The sequence below is a fragment of the Mytilus trossulus genome, chromosome 6 (genome assembly GCF_036588685.1).
Source record: "Mytilus trossulus isolate FHL-02 chromosome 6, PNRI_Mtr1.1.1.hap1, whole genome shotgun sequence".
Lineage (NCBI taxonomy): Eukaryota > Metazoa > Mollusca > Bivalvia > Mytilida > Mytilidae > Mytilus > Mytilus trossulus.
In genome coordinates this window covers 83,446,962-83,459,227 of record NC_086378.1, presented here as the reverse complement: position 1 = coordinate 83,459,227, position 12,266 = coordinate 83,446,962, and positions in this window count along the sequence as shown.

Sequence of the window (12,266 nt, the reverse complement as noted above, 5' to 3'; positions counted from 1 at the left end):
ACAGTGTTTAATCAGCACAAAGAACATGTATTTAATAACGGCCATGCTTACAAACATTAAATTCAAAGTTTGATAAAAAAATATTTAATAATTATGAAGTTATTCGACTTTTTAATCAGCGCGTGCCACTAAGCACGTGACTGTCGTTAATACCGTGATGTACATGGTCATCGCCAATCATCATGTTCAATCAACCTTAACAAATAAACAATTATCTTTGATCATGACTAATTGATAGGTTTATGGTAATTGTTGAATAAACGAAAATGTTCGGGCTTGATGAGGGAATTAATACAAAAATAATTAATTTTGTGCACAATGTTTTCTTATGAATTTCTCAAATAGAAATGGTTAAATAAACTTCTTTTGATTTCTTTCAAGAAGCCAGTTTTGAGTGATTTTGTTAGAAATTGTTGCATCTTTTATTTCACTTTATCTTTGAAAACAAACGAGTTAACATATAAAGATATATCTGGTATCTGGTAGTGTGAAAATGTGGCGTCCGTGGGGTTCAGAAAAACCCGACTACAAGAAAAAAATAGAAAGACTGCAAGAGGTAATTCTTATTACTTTTACATTCGAACATAGACATATACTTAATATCTCTGATACGAAGTAATTATAGAAACAGTATAATAGACAGAGTAAAAAGTTACGAACAGGGTTGCTTGTTCAAAATGTTCACCTTATATAAATAAGAAGATGCGGTATGAGTGCCAATGAGACAACTCTCCATCCAAGTAACAATGTATAAAAAGTTAGTAAATAGTTTTTTAAATTGTCAAAACTATTACACGGCTGTATCAGATATATCATTCGATTCTAAAATGATGGAATATTTTCAAATCATCTTGGTTGCAAAGAAAATAAAGAAAATGAGCCATTTTTCACAAATCAAGAAGTCTACAACTAATTCCAACACGAAATTTAATAGAATATTCAATTACGCCTAAATTGATTTTTAAATCAAACGGTTGCAATTTTGTATGTTATTATTTACGTTAAGATATCATATTCGTTTTAAAATTATAAAAAGAAAATAAAAATCGTCATAGAAAATTTATGCACACTCGGAACAAAATGTGCAATTTTTAAAAGATTTTTTTAATGTAACAGCCGTGAAAATAAACACTTTCTTACATCTAGTGTTATATATTATAAATGTGTTAGCAAAGATATTTCCTTTCATCTCCGCTGTTTTCCGATTGTTATTTTTTATTAGTTAATTAATTCTTTTACCCACCTCATGCTCTATCTTAACCCTATTTCTACCCAGTTTAACCGCGTTTATAAAGAAAACGGACATCGCATAATAAAGATGTTATGTTGGTGTTATGAACGAAGCTTTTTACGGAAAAATGAATCCGCTACATAATGTAACGTTGAATATGCTGTAAATTACAATTTTACGGGCTTCTTTTACTATTAGACTATTATTTCTCTTAACCTTCACCGTTGTTTTAGAATATAGGTAGGCAATCTTTAACTGATGTAACACCAGTATCCTGCGAAGTTTCTATATAGAAATTCAAAATCACTTAATAATGTATAAATAAACAATTGAATAAATAATTTCTTATTAATTTGATTTAGGCTAGCAAGTATGGTTTTCTGCATCTACAAGACGTTGTAGTACAGGAAAAGACCCACCTTCCACCGTTCATTATACCTAAACATGATTACCATTTATCAAAATCAGTTGACAGCATTTCTGAAAGTTATTTGCACAAATACAATGTAAAAGAGTTTGGTGTTCCATATGCAGTTTCAGACAATGGTAGTTGTTTATTCAATTCTGTATCATTAGCTCTATGTGGGTCACAAGATATTGCAAAAGAACTACGTGTACGCACGTGCATAGAAATGGTTATAAAGAAAAACAGATTCACTACTTTGCCAATTTCATCAGATCTTTTATGGGTTTCACCAAACTACATTTCATCTGTAATAGAGTGCGCACAAGAATGTGGATGGTCGTCTATTTGGACTATATTTGCGTTAGCAGAGGTCATTGGTATACCAATTAAGTCCCTCTACCTCCCTCTTAATGGTGTTAAAGACTTTTCCTACAAAATTCTGAACTTAACAGCCATTCCACGCAACTGCAAAGACGAAGAAAATCGCATAACTGTCATGTGGACGCGTACTTCCTACATTAATCCAAAACACATATGGACACCAAATCACTTCGTTCCATTAATGACTAAACCATCGTTTGCTACTACAAGAACTTCTATAAAGCCAGTGATAGACTGTTTCGACGAATTTCCACCTCTTTCACCGCCGTTATCCACTGAACCATCGGTTTTACATACAAAATCACCGAAGCAAGTCATTGAATGTTTCGAAATTCCTTCACTTTCAAGTTCACCAGATCAAACCCCGCTATCGACGTCAGATATCGACGATTTGGACCAGTTTCCAGCTGAAGCTGTATATACACGTGGAAATAATATGCCACCGTCTATAATTGCGTATAGTCCAATGCAGATTGAAGACATGAAACTCCATATAGAAAATGACAAAGATACAATTCTTGGAATTGACAGGACATTTAATCTGGGACCAACATATGTAACCAACTTGGTGTACAAGAACAAAAAAGTGGTAAAAAAGTCATCACGCGATTATCCAATATTTGTTGGTCCTGTATTTTTTCACTGGGACGCCTCTTATTATACATACCATTCGTTTCTGTCTCATGTGAAAGCCCGTCTTGATACTGATGTACAATTTATAGACTTGCGTATTGGATCCGACGATGAGGGTGGCATAACAAAGGCTATTGACAAAGTTTTCAATTCCGCAGAAAGACTTTTATGTACAAAGCATATGAAAGACAATATCACAGATCATTTAAAAAATAAACTGCCCTTAACGAAGACTGACCGTTCGAACATTATGTCCGACTTGTTTAGTGAAGACGGCATTGTTACAGCACATGACGAAGTTGATTTCAATTGTAAATCTGAAAATCTGTGTACCAAATAAACGGTCTTCGCAGACTACTACAACAAAAGATTAAAAAATAGGATTCTTGATCATGTTAACAGACCATTAAAAAGGCAATCAAACCCCGATCGATTGTGGACCAACAACAATTGTGAAAGCATGAATCACAGATTCAAAATTGCTACAGACTGGAAACCTCAGATTCTCCCAGAACTTCTTACTAAAATTTATGACATCACCAAATTGCATTTCATCGACCTAAAGCGATCACTATATGGTCAAGGGAACTACGAACTTTCGCCCTTATTTCAAAAACACTATACTTCTCCGCATATCTGGGGAAGCAAGAACGCTGAGGAAAAAGACAAAACTATTCAAGAAATTGTTATCAAGTAAGACCTTCACAAATAAAATGCTTACCTCAACAAATGGAAAGCTCACCATTCCAAATGTAAAACGTCTGGCACGTAAACCAGGTCAACGACATAGACCAAAAAGTGCAGCTGCAAAAACAATGCCACGCTTCATAAAGTGATTTTAATTGACTCAATGTTTGTATTATCAGTGCTGTTTTATGTAATATTTTGCTATAATATCAGTTGTAAAAATGTGTTGTTTAAAATGTTCCTTTATTTTAATAAATATTTTTTCGCGGACTGCGTAAGGTACGCCCGTGCCTTGTGCAGGGTACCTTCGTAGTTTTAAATTTTCTTTTCATATAAATATTTTTTCGCGGACTTCGTAAGGTACGCCCGTCCCTTGTGCAGGGTACCTTCGTAGTTTTAAATTTTCTTTTCATATAAATATTTTTTCGCGGACTTCGTAAGGTACGCCCGTGCCTTGTGCAGGGTACCTTCGTAGTTTTAAATTTTCTTTTCATATAAATATTTTTTCGCGGACTTCGTAAGGTACGCCCGTGCCTTGTGCAGGGTACCTTCGTAGTTTTAAATTTTCTTTTCATATAAATATTTTTTCGCGGACTTCGTAAGGTACGCCCGTGCCTTGTGCAGGGTACCTTCGTAGTTTTAAGTAATACAGATAAATGTTGATTTGAAGATATTTATTTAATGCATTTTTTTGTTAAAAAATAATGTATCAAATCAAAGGGTTATTTGCAACCTTTTTTAATTTATAAAGATTATTATTTATTTCCTGGATAAGAGGTCTGCCTTATCATATTTTTTTAAAATTTTAATAAAAACAAATTGTTTTAATAGAATGTGTTTATATGTATCCTACTTTTTTTAAAATTTTAACACAGCATGTTTTTTAATAGAATATGTTTAGATGTTTCATATTTTTTTAACTGAACACAACATTTCGTTTGATTTAATAGAATATGTTTATTATATATTATACTTTTTTAAATTTAAACATGTTTATATATAAATGTTATACTTCTGTTTTTTTGTAATTTAAACATGTTTATATATATATATATATACATATATATTGTTACAACCTGTGATCAATTTTATTTGGCAATCGCCAATGGCAGTCAGCAGGGTTAAAGAACATCAGTTGTTCGACCTGTTAGTCAAATGCGTTTTGTTTAAATATACTTTTTCACTCTTTTGGTCTTTTGGAAAATGTTGTTTGTGCTGTTTTTAGACCCTTCTACAACGAAATTTGTTTGACATGCACACGTATAAAAATTGCGGTTTTTATCCAACGCAGTCATAGGTTTGAACGTAGTTTTCAATTTAGACTCGTTTATATTTTTTGTTTGGGCATGTATCATATTTTCCCTCCGGTTTATATGATCCGTTCATCCTATATATTGACTCTTAAAATTCAAGAGTTAATCTAAAAATGAGGGTACTTTCTCTAAAAATGAGGGTGCTTTTTATATGGCCTTCCAAATACCGTTTCGATCCCTAACATCACTGAAGAGACATTTATTGTCGAAATCCGGATATGGTGTACTAAAGAAATATTGACACCGAATGTTTGTGGCACAACATCCTGTCCACAAGTTAACAATTTTTTTTTCTGTGACGTATTAAATTTATAATAAGATCCATTTTGTTACAACCTGTGATCAATTTTATTTGGCAATCGCCAATGGCAGTCAGCAGGGTTAAAGAACATCAGTTGTTCGACCTGTTAGTCAAATGCGTTTTGTTTAAATATACTTTTTCACTCTTTTGGTCTTTTGGAAAATGTTGTTTGTGCTGTTTTTAGACCCTTCTACAACGAAATTTGTTTGACATGCACACGTATAAAAATTGCGGTTTTTATCCAACGCAGTCATAGGTTTGAACGTAGTTTTCAATTTAGACTCGTATATATATATATATATATAGTGTATACTTCTTCTTTTTGTAATTTAAACATGTTTATATATATATAATATACTTCTGTTTCTTTTTTTATCATTGATAATTCTTTATATTTTATACCACTGTACATTGCTATATATATGTTCTTAAAATAAATTATATGATCTTTATTTTAATCTTATTTCATAAATTAACAAAGAAGATATTCTAAACTTGCATATCCAAAAAAAAACTTTCTCGAGAAAATATGCAGAGAAAAAAAACTTGGAAAAATATACAATTAAACAAGATTTAGATCGATTGTTATACTGAAAAACAAAACAAAAACTGTTGACTGTGATTGTTTACCTATTCAATCTAAATAACAAATTGGTCCAGCACGGATGAATGCACACAATTGTTTAATTGATTACACACTCCGCGGGTGATAATTAGGGTATTGTGGCACGTGCCGAGTCTTATATTTAAATAACTTCTTTATTACAAAAGATACAATTCTGAAAATTTAAAGTATGTATCTTTTTATTGTCTTCTTCCATACTGCATTTTCTTTGTGCCAAAAATACTACTCTATATGGTTCTTAGTGCAAAATTTAAGTTCTGAGTGCACTAAGAAGTCCTTTGCGATATTTCTACGGACTCACTCATACCCAGTCAATAAGTATACACTATACGTTAATACCATCGTGTAATGTTTGTGAAGTTGATACGAAATATTTAACAATTAGGTTTTATTAACGAAAGGTAAAACCTGAGTTCGTAGAAATTTGCCTTTTTAAAGCTTATTAAGTTGCTGTTATTAAAATAATAAAAGAAGAAAAACAGCAAAGCAAATTGAACCTATCCGAGTTTGTTAACTCAGCTTTAAGACCATCTGATAAATGAAAAACCGGATTGGTCTACATCACAAACACTTAGATGTATTTTTGTTAAAGAGTTCTGATATCATATGCGTACCACATAATAGACGGACCTGATTTTATAGTTTGATTATTGATGTGGTTTAGTGTAAATTGTGACAAGAACATCATTATTAGTGTTCCCGGAAGTAGCTGGGGAAGGTATTTATGATATAAACCCCACGAGGGTTGATAATCGATTCCCTAGATATATGAGACAAGTTCTTCCTGGTGCTTTCATAGACGTCAGTTTGTTTAACATATGACAGAATAAAATACAAGTAGGTTAAATTAATTACTTGTCATTTATGACTGAATGCACGTGGTGTTCTATATATATAATGGATCATTATGATGTATATAAAAGTTGAATCCGATAAATAATCTTAAACTATAATTTTGTAAATCAATACATTTCTTTGTTTTGCAATTCTAGATACAAATCTAATTTTCTGAAAATGAACAAATATTGATTAACGCGATCTGCAAAATGAGAAAACAGTTATATCGGAAAACACTTTAATTTGTGTATTGCCTGTTATAATTGACTTGATGGACTGTTCAAGGATCTGCATTGGTAAAGTTTCAAACTAAACTTCAGTGTTTTTGTTGTTTCGTTGTTTTCCTATTATAGTTGATGTATTTACCTCGGTTTTAATTTGTAACCTGGATTTGTATTCTCTCAATCGATGACTTTTGAACAGCGATATACTACTGTTGTCTTTATTTACATTTAAAAGTAATATCACAAAAATACCGAACTCCGAGGAAAATTTAAACGGAAAGTTCGTATAGTACGGTGACGGAATAGTAAAAAGGCGATTATTAATAGAGTTTAATTTCACTTTAGGGTATACGGCTAAAAATTGATATACATCTAGAGAAATGATTTTACTTTAATTTTAGACTGGTCGTCAAAAAGTCGTACGGTGCATTTTTTTTTTAATTTGCCGTTTTGTTAGCAAAAATGACATAAAATGTAGACTCTACGAGGCAAGTAATTTCGGCAATTTGTTTTTAAATCGTTGCCAAATATATGTATTCCGTATAGGATTTGAATAGCACATATAATTTGTTATTCATTAAGCAATAAAAGTAACATTATAAGTCTTTTGTTAAATAAATATGAAGATATTTTTTAGAAATTGAGGTCCGGCCTAACCACAAAAGATGGCACAACAGGGAAGTCCGTGGAAACTTGGACCAAGTACTGCAAAGCGACTCAAACCAAGTTTAATATTAGAAAAATGTGTAATTTGCCAGAAAAGCAGTAATGAAACAATAGTTTTATTCACACATAACAGTAAATCGCGTTTTTTTTTGCTGCAGCCGGTAAGCGTAAAGATGATATTTACTTCAAATTGATAAGTGAATATGATGCATTCGATGATATACCGAATGACAGTTTGGAAATGGTTTATCATAAAAGTTGCTACAAGTCTTATACAAGTGAACACAACATTGCGGTGTTTATTAAGAGACAAGATGATGAAGTAGCGGAATGTTCAGTCCAGTCCAGTCCAGTCACGAGTATAACTCGATATATGTCTTCTCCTACCAATTGGAGTGTTTGTATATTTTGTAATAAGAAAAGCTACAAGCAAGACAAAAAACTTTTCAAAAATTGAATCGGATGAAAGGGTTACTCGTATAACAAACGCTGCAAACCATAACGGTGATTTAAACTTGCTACATAAAATTAGTCAAGCCAATTTTAAAGAGCAAGCTTTTTACCATAACCAGTGCATAACAAAATATCTAACGTATTTAAAAAAAAAGATATTGAGGTCGTTGGTAACTCAACTTCAGAATGTGAATCCATAAATGGAGCTGCTTTTTCCAAATTAATCTCTTGCATAAATGATGATTTATTAAGGAATGGAAAGGCTATTATCCTCTTTAATTGAGAAGTTTGTTTCATACCTACCAGAAAATATGCCTACAAGCTTTACAACAAGGAATATGCATCGATATTTGGAAAACCATTACGGTGATTCTGTTGTCATTCAATCACAACAAGGTCAGGGTAAGTCCAACATGATAATAAGTAGCAATATAACACTAGGGGATGCGATCAAGGCAGCAAGTAATTTGAAAACTGAGTTGAAATGCTCAAATGGAAAAACAAACGAGACGTATGTATAGCGAATGAACGGATGACCAACTCCTTTATTCATTAGCAAGTTTAATTCGGAGAGACATTGAAAAGTAAGAATGTTTAAGGAAAACTACCCAACTTCAACAGAGGTATCATTCGAAAGTTCTTTACAGTCAATGCCCGTTTCTTTGGTCAAACTACTAAGTTGGATTACAGACGAAAAGGCCTTTAGCACTTGCACTGTTCCTTCTAATATCAAAACAGAAAGTGTGAGGAAATGTTTGGCTTTAACGGAATGTATTGTTGCAACTAACCGCAATTTCTTTACACCTTTTCATCTTGGTCTTGCAATTCAAGTTTACCACGTGTTCGGGTCGAAGCGCCTTATTGAAATTCTGAACGCGCATGGGTTTTGCGTTACCTATACCGAATTGCGGAGATACCTTACCAGTGTTGCAAACCATGAGATAAGTCGTATTAGTGGCGATCGATACATCCCAGGAGGTATTCGTCCCATTTCAGAAGGAGGTCGATTGATTCAAGAGGGTTCTAATAATATTGGCATAAACGCCGAGACAATAGATGGAAAAAGCACCTTCCATTCTCTAGCTAGGGCTGTATTTCAAATTAAATCAACTGGCGTGCATAGCTATGGTTCAGAACGAATTAAGCGAGGAATAGAGAAATCTTTGGCAATAGATGATAAAACAGCATCATTGACCGATGCCATTCCTTACCTTAAACCAAAATGTAGATCAGAACCTCCACGACGATCGGATGCTTTCGATAAACTTCAATTATGTGATTTTAATAAGAGTAATGATGTCGATCAGATATGGGTTTTCTCCAGACTTTTGTCAAGGGATGTTATAGAGTTCCCAATGGAAATAAAAGTGAATGAACAAAAGATTCCTTTTTGGACAGGGTACAATTGTCTTTTGTCTAAAAAGGGAGCCGACGTTACAGTTGTAGCATATCCTCCAATTATAGATTCTAAACCGAATGATATGGCCACAGTGTATACTGCCATGAAGAAATGTCTTGACATGTCTAATGATGCTGGACATGATTACGCTATTCAAACATTTGACCAGCAACTCTATGCAATCGCACAACAAGTCAAATGGTCGAAGCCTGACATTTTTAATCGCCATATTCTCAGGCTTGGTGGTTTCCACAGTTTGTCGTGTTTCTTAGCCTCTATCGGGAAACTTTGGGCCGATGGCGGTCTTTGCGATTTGTTGGTAGATTTTGGTGTGTACGCTGGAAATACAGCCGAACTTATGTTGAATGGTAAAGAGTTTAACAGGGCTTTCAGAGGGTTCACGCTTGTGTTTGAAGCTCTTCAAGTTCTTTTTATATCAGCATTTATACACTGGTGTAGGACCTTTGATTACTTTGATCAGATACCATCTGTGTTCTGGAATGTGTTGTTAGAGTTCCATACAAGTATATGTGATCAAACGGACCAATCCTCAGACATTAAAACTAGACTGGAAAAGATGTTTGAAGACCATGTACAGCCTCTTATTGGTCTGTTCAAAGAATGGGATCACGATGCATCACCTACTTTCAAATATAGGGACATGTTCCTCGTTGCCGTTCAAATTATGCTGTCAAATGTACGAGCAGAACGAGAAGGTAATTGGTCGGCACATTTAATGTCTTCATCCAAAATGCTGCCCTTTTTTTTACATTACCAACCGTACAAATTACTCTAGATGGATGCCTGCATATATTCTTGATTTACTCGAACTACCAGCAGAGATCGAATCAGCTTTTAAACTAGGGGAGTTTTCTATCAGACAAAAGCAAGCCACATTCAATGGTATTTGGAGTGATATGGGCACTGAAAAAACCATCATAAAAGATTCAAAGGGTTCAGGAGGTATCGTTGGTATTACAAATCAGAAATCTACTCTTATAAGGTGGACACTGACTCGTCATTTATTAGCGTCCTTTAGTAATGAAATGAATGAAAAAGCAGGTCTAACATGCAAAAGTGACAATTCGCATGAGGAAACCAAACAAACAGCTTTGAAGCGAGACGAAGAACAAGTACAAGCAATAGTAACTCATTTGAACCAAACCATGACTGATCCCTTTGATATAGATGCCCACCCTCCTTGTCTTATTAATATCTCTACAGGCATGCATGCTACTAGAGAAGTTCAGGATTCTTTGCTTTCTGCAGTAGATGAAGGAGAAAATATGTGCAGAAAATTTGTTAAGAGTGCGCTTTCTTTAGACCAATCCGGTAGCTTCTATAGTCCTATTACCAAGTCCAAATTGAAAACATTTGAACATATGAACGCTAAGACAACCCTTAAGTGTAAATCTGGCGAAATTATAACCGGTCATATAAATCCAGAAATTGTTTTTAGACGTGCTCTGGTTTTGGCTAACAGCAGAGATGATGTTACTATTGAAAGTATTCTCTCACTTCCACTTGGGCCTATCCCGGTTTCTTTGTTCCATGAAGATGGAACAATGAGAAAATCGTGTAAATCGGATCTAGTAAAACATTTTGAAAATGAAGTCTCGCCGGTTCTTTCGTTGCCAGATTTTGATCCTTCGTTGACAACTTATATAAGAGACGGTATGGCTATAGTTCAGTGCATGGATGCAAAGAAACATAAAACCTTTGGAGAACTTGCTCTTGCCTATTGCAATTATTTAGCAGGTTGTTTTACAAAGGCACACACAGTGGCCGATGTTTTTGATCGGTATGATGTAAAACACTCCATTAAGTCAGCTGAAAGAGAGCGTCGTACCAAAATCACTGCTCATGCAAAGGTTTTTCAGGTTATTGAAGGAAGAAATGTCCCCGACTGGAAGAAATTTCTTTCTGTTAAAGAAAACAAGCACTACATCTTCCTTATTTGGAATTGGTAAAAAGTCAGTGTATAAAGTATTGGAAGATGCAGTATTTGATTTCAGTGATCTGTACAATTTAGGAGATTCCGACACAGAGACTGCCATGTCATGCTCTAAACGGTTTGTTGCAAGACTTTACGACCAAAAGCAGAAATATGCATCCTGCCATCAAGACATTAACAAACTTCGAGTTAAGCTTGCTACAAGCAAGGATTCAAGTCTGGTCAGATTGCCACCCTCTGAAGCGGCGCTTCGACAGCATATCCTTCGTGCTTCATTTCAGACCAAAATTTGGCATGCTTCTTGTCTTGCAAAACCACCCCTTCACCATTGGAATACGGATGGAAATCATTCAAAGATTCCTTGCACCCTGTCTACTTTGACGGAAACATGTCAGCAGATTTTCTTCATGACCTCGTGTGTTCGTGTAAGGGAAATCACAATGTAAAAAGTCGTGTGTTTGTGTCGCCCAAAACCTTGCATGTACCGACTTATGTTCCTGCCAAGGATCAGAATCATGCAAGAACGTTTATACACATGCCCTAACAGAAGAAGTTTGAGAACTACATTTTATTTGCTAGTATATATAAGGCTTTTGGTGCGATTTGCAAATTGAATGTGCATTTCTGATATTGTATCACTTAGACCTTTATTAAAAATCTAAAGTTTTCACACAGTTAAATGTAGTTCTAGTAATCCAAAATACTTTTTACAATTGTGTATATGTTCTGCGCTGACTTGTGTTCCTTGTAATGCATGGTATAACATATAAAAAGTTTTTTTAAAGCCACATAACAGTCTGTGTTTATAGAGTTTGTTGTAAATTTAGCGTGTACCAACCGTATCCTAAGTGTACAAAACTTAATTGTTTAACCTATATTGGGTAATAAAAGATATTTATCTTAAAGCAGGCATGTTTTTTCGTATTTTATATTCATTTATTATAGTTTTGATGCTTGTAATAATGATTGTTTCGAAAAAATACTTCTTTTTAAGTAAAAAATCACCCCCTTTTTTTTAAAAGTGTTTTACTTTATCGAAACAGTTTATTTTATGATGATTTTTGATTTTTGGGTGAAAAATGGAATGAAAAAACAAAACCCATGCTGTTTTGCTAAAAAAAATATGCGATAAGGTATTTTAGTTGTTATCTAATAT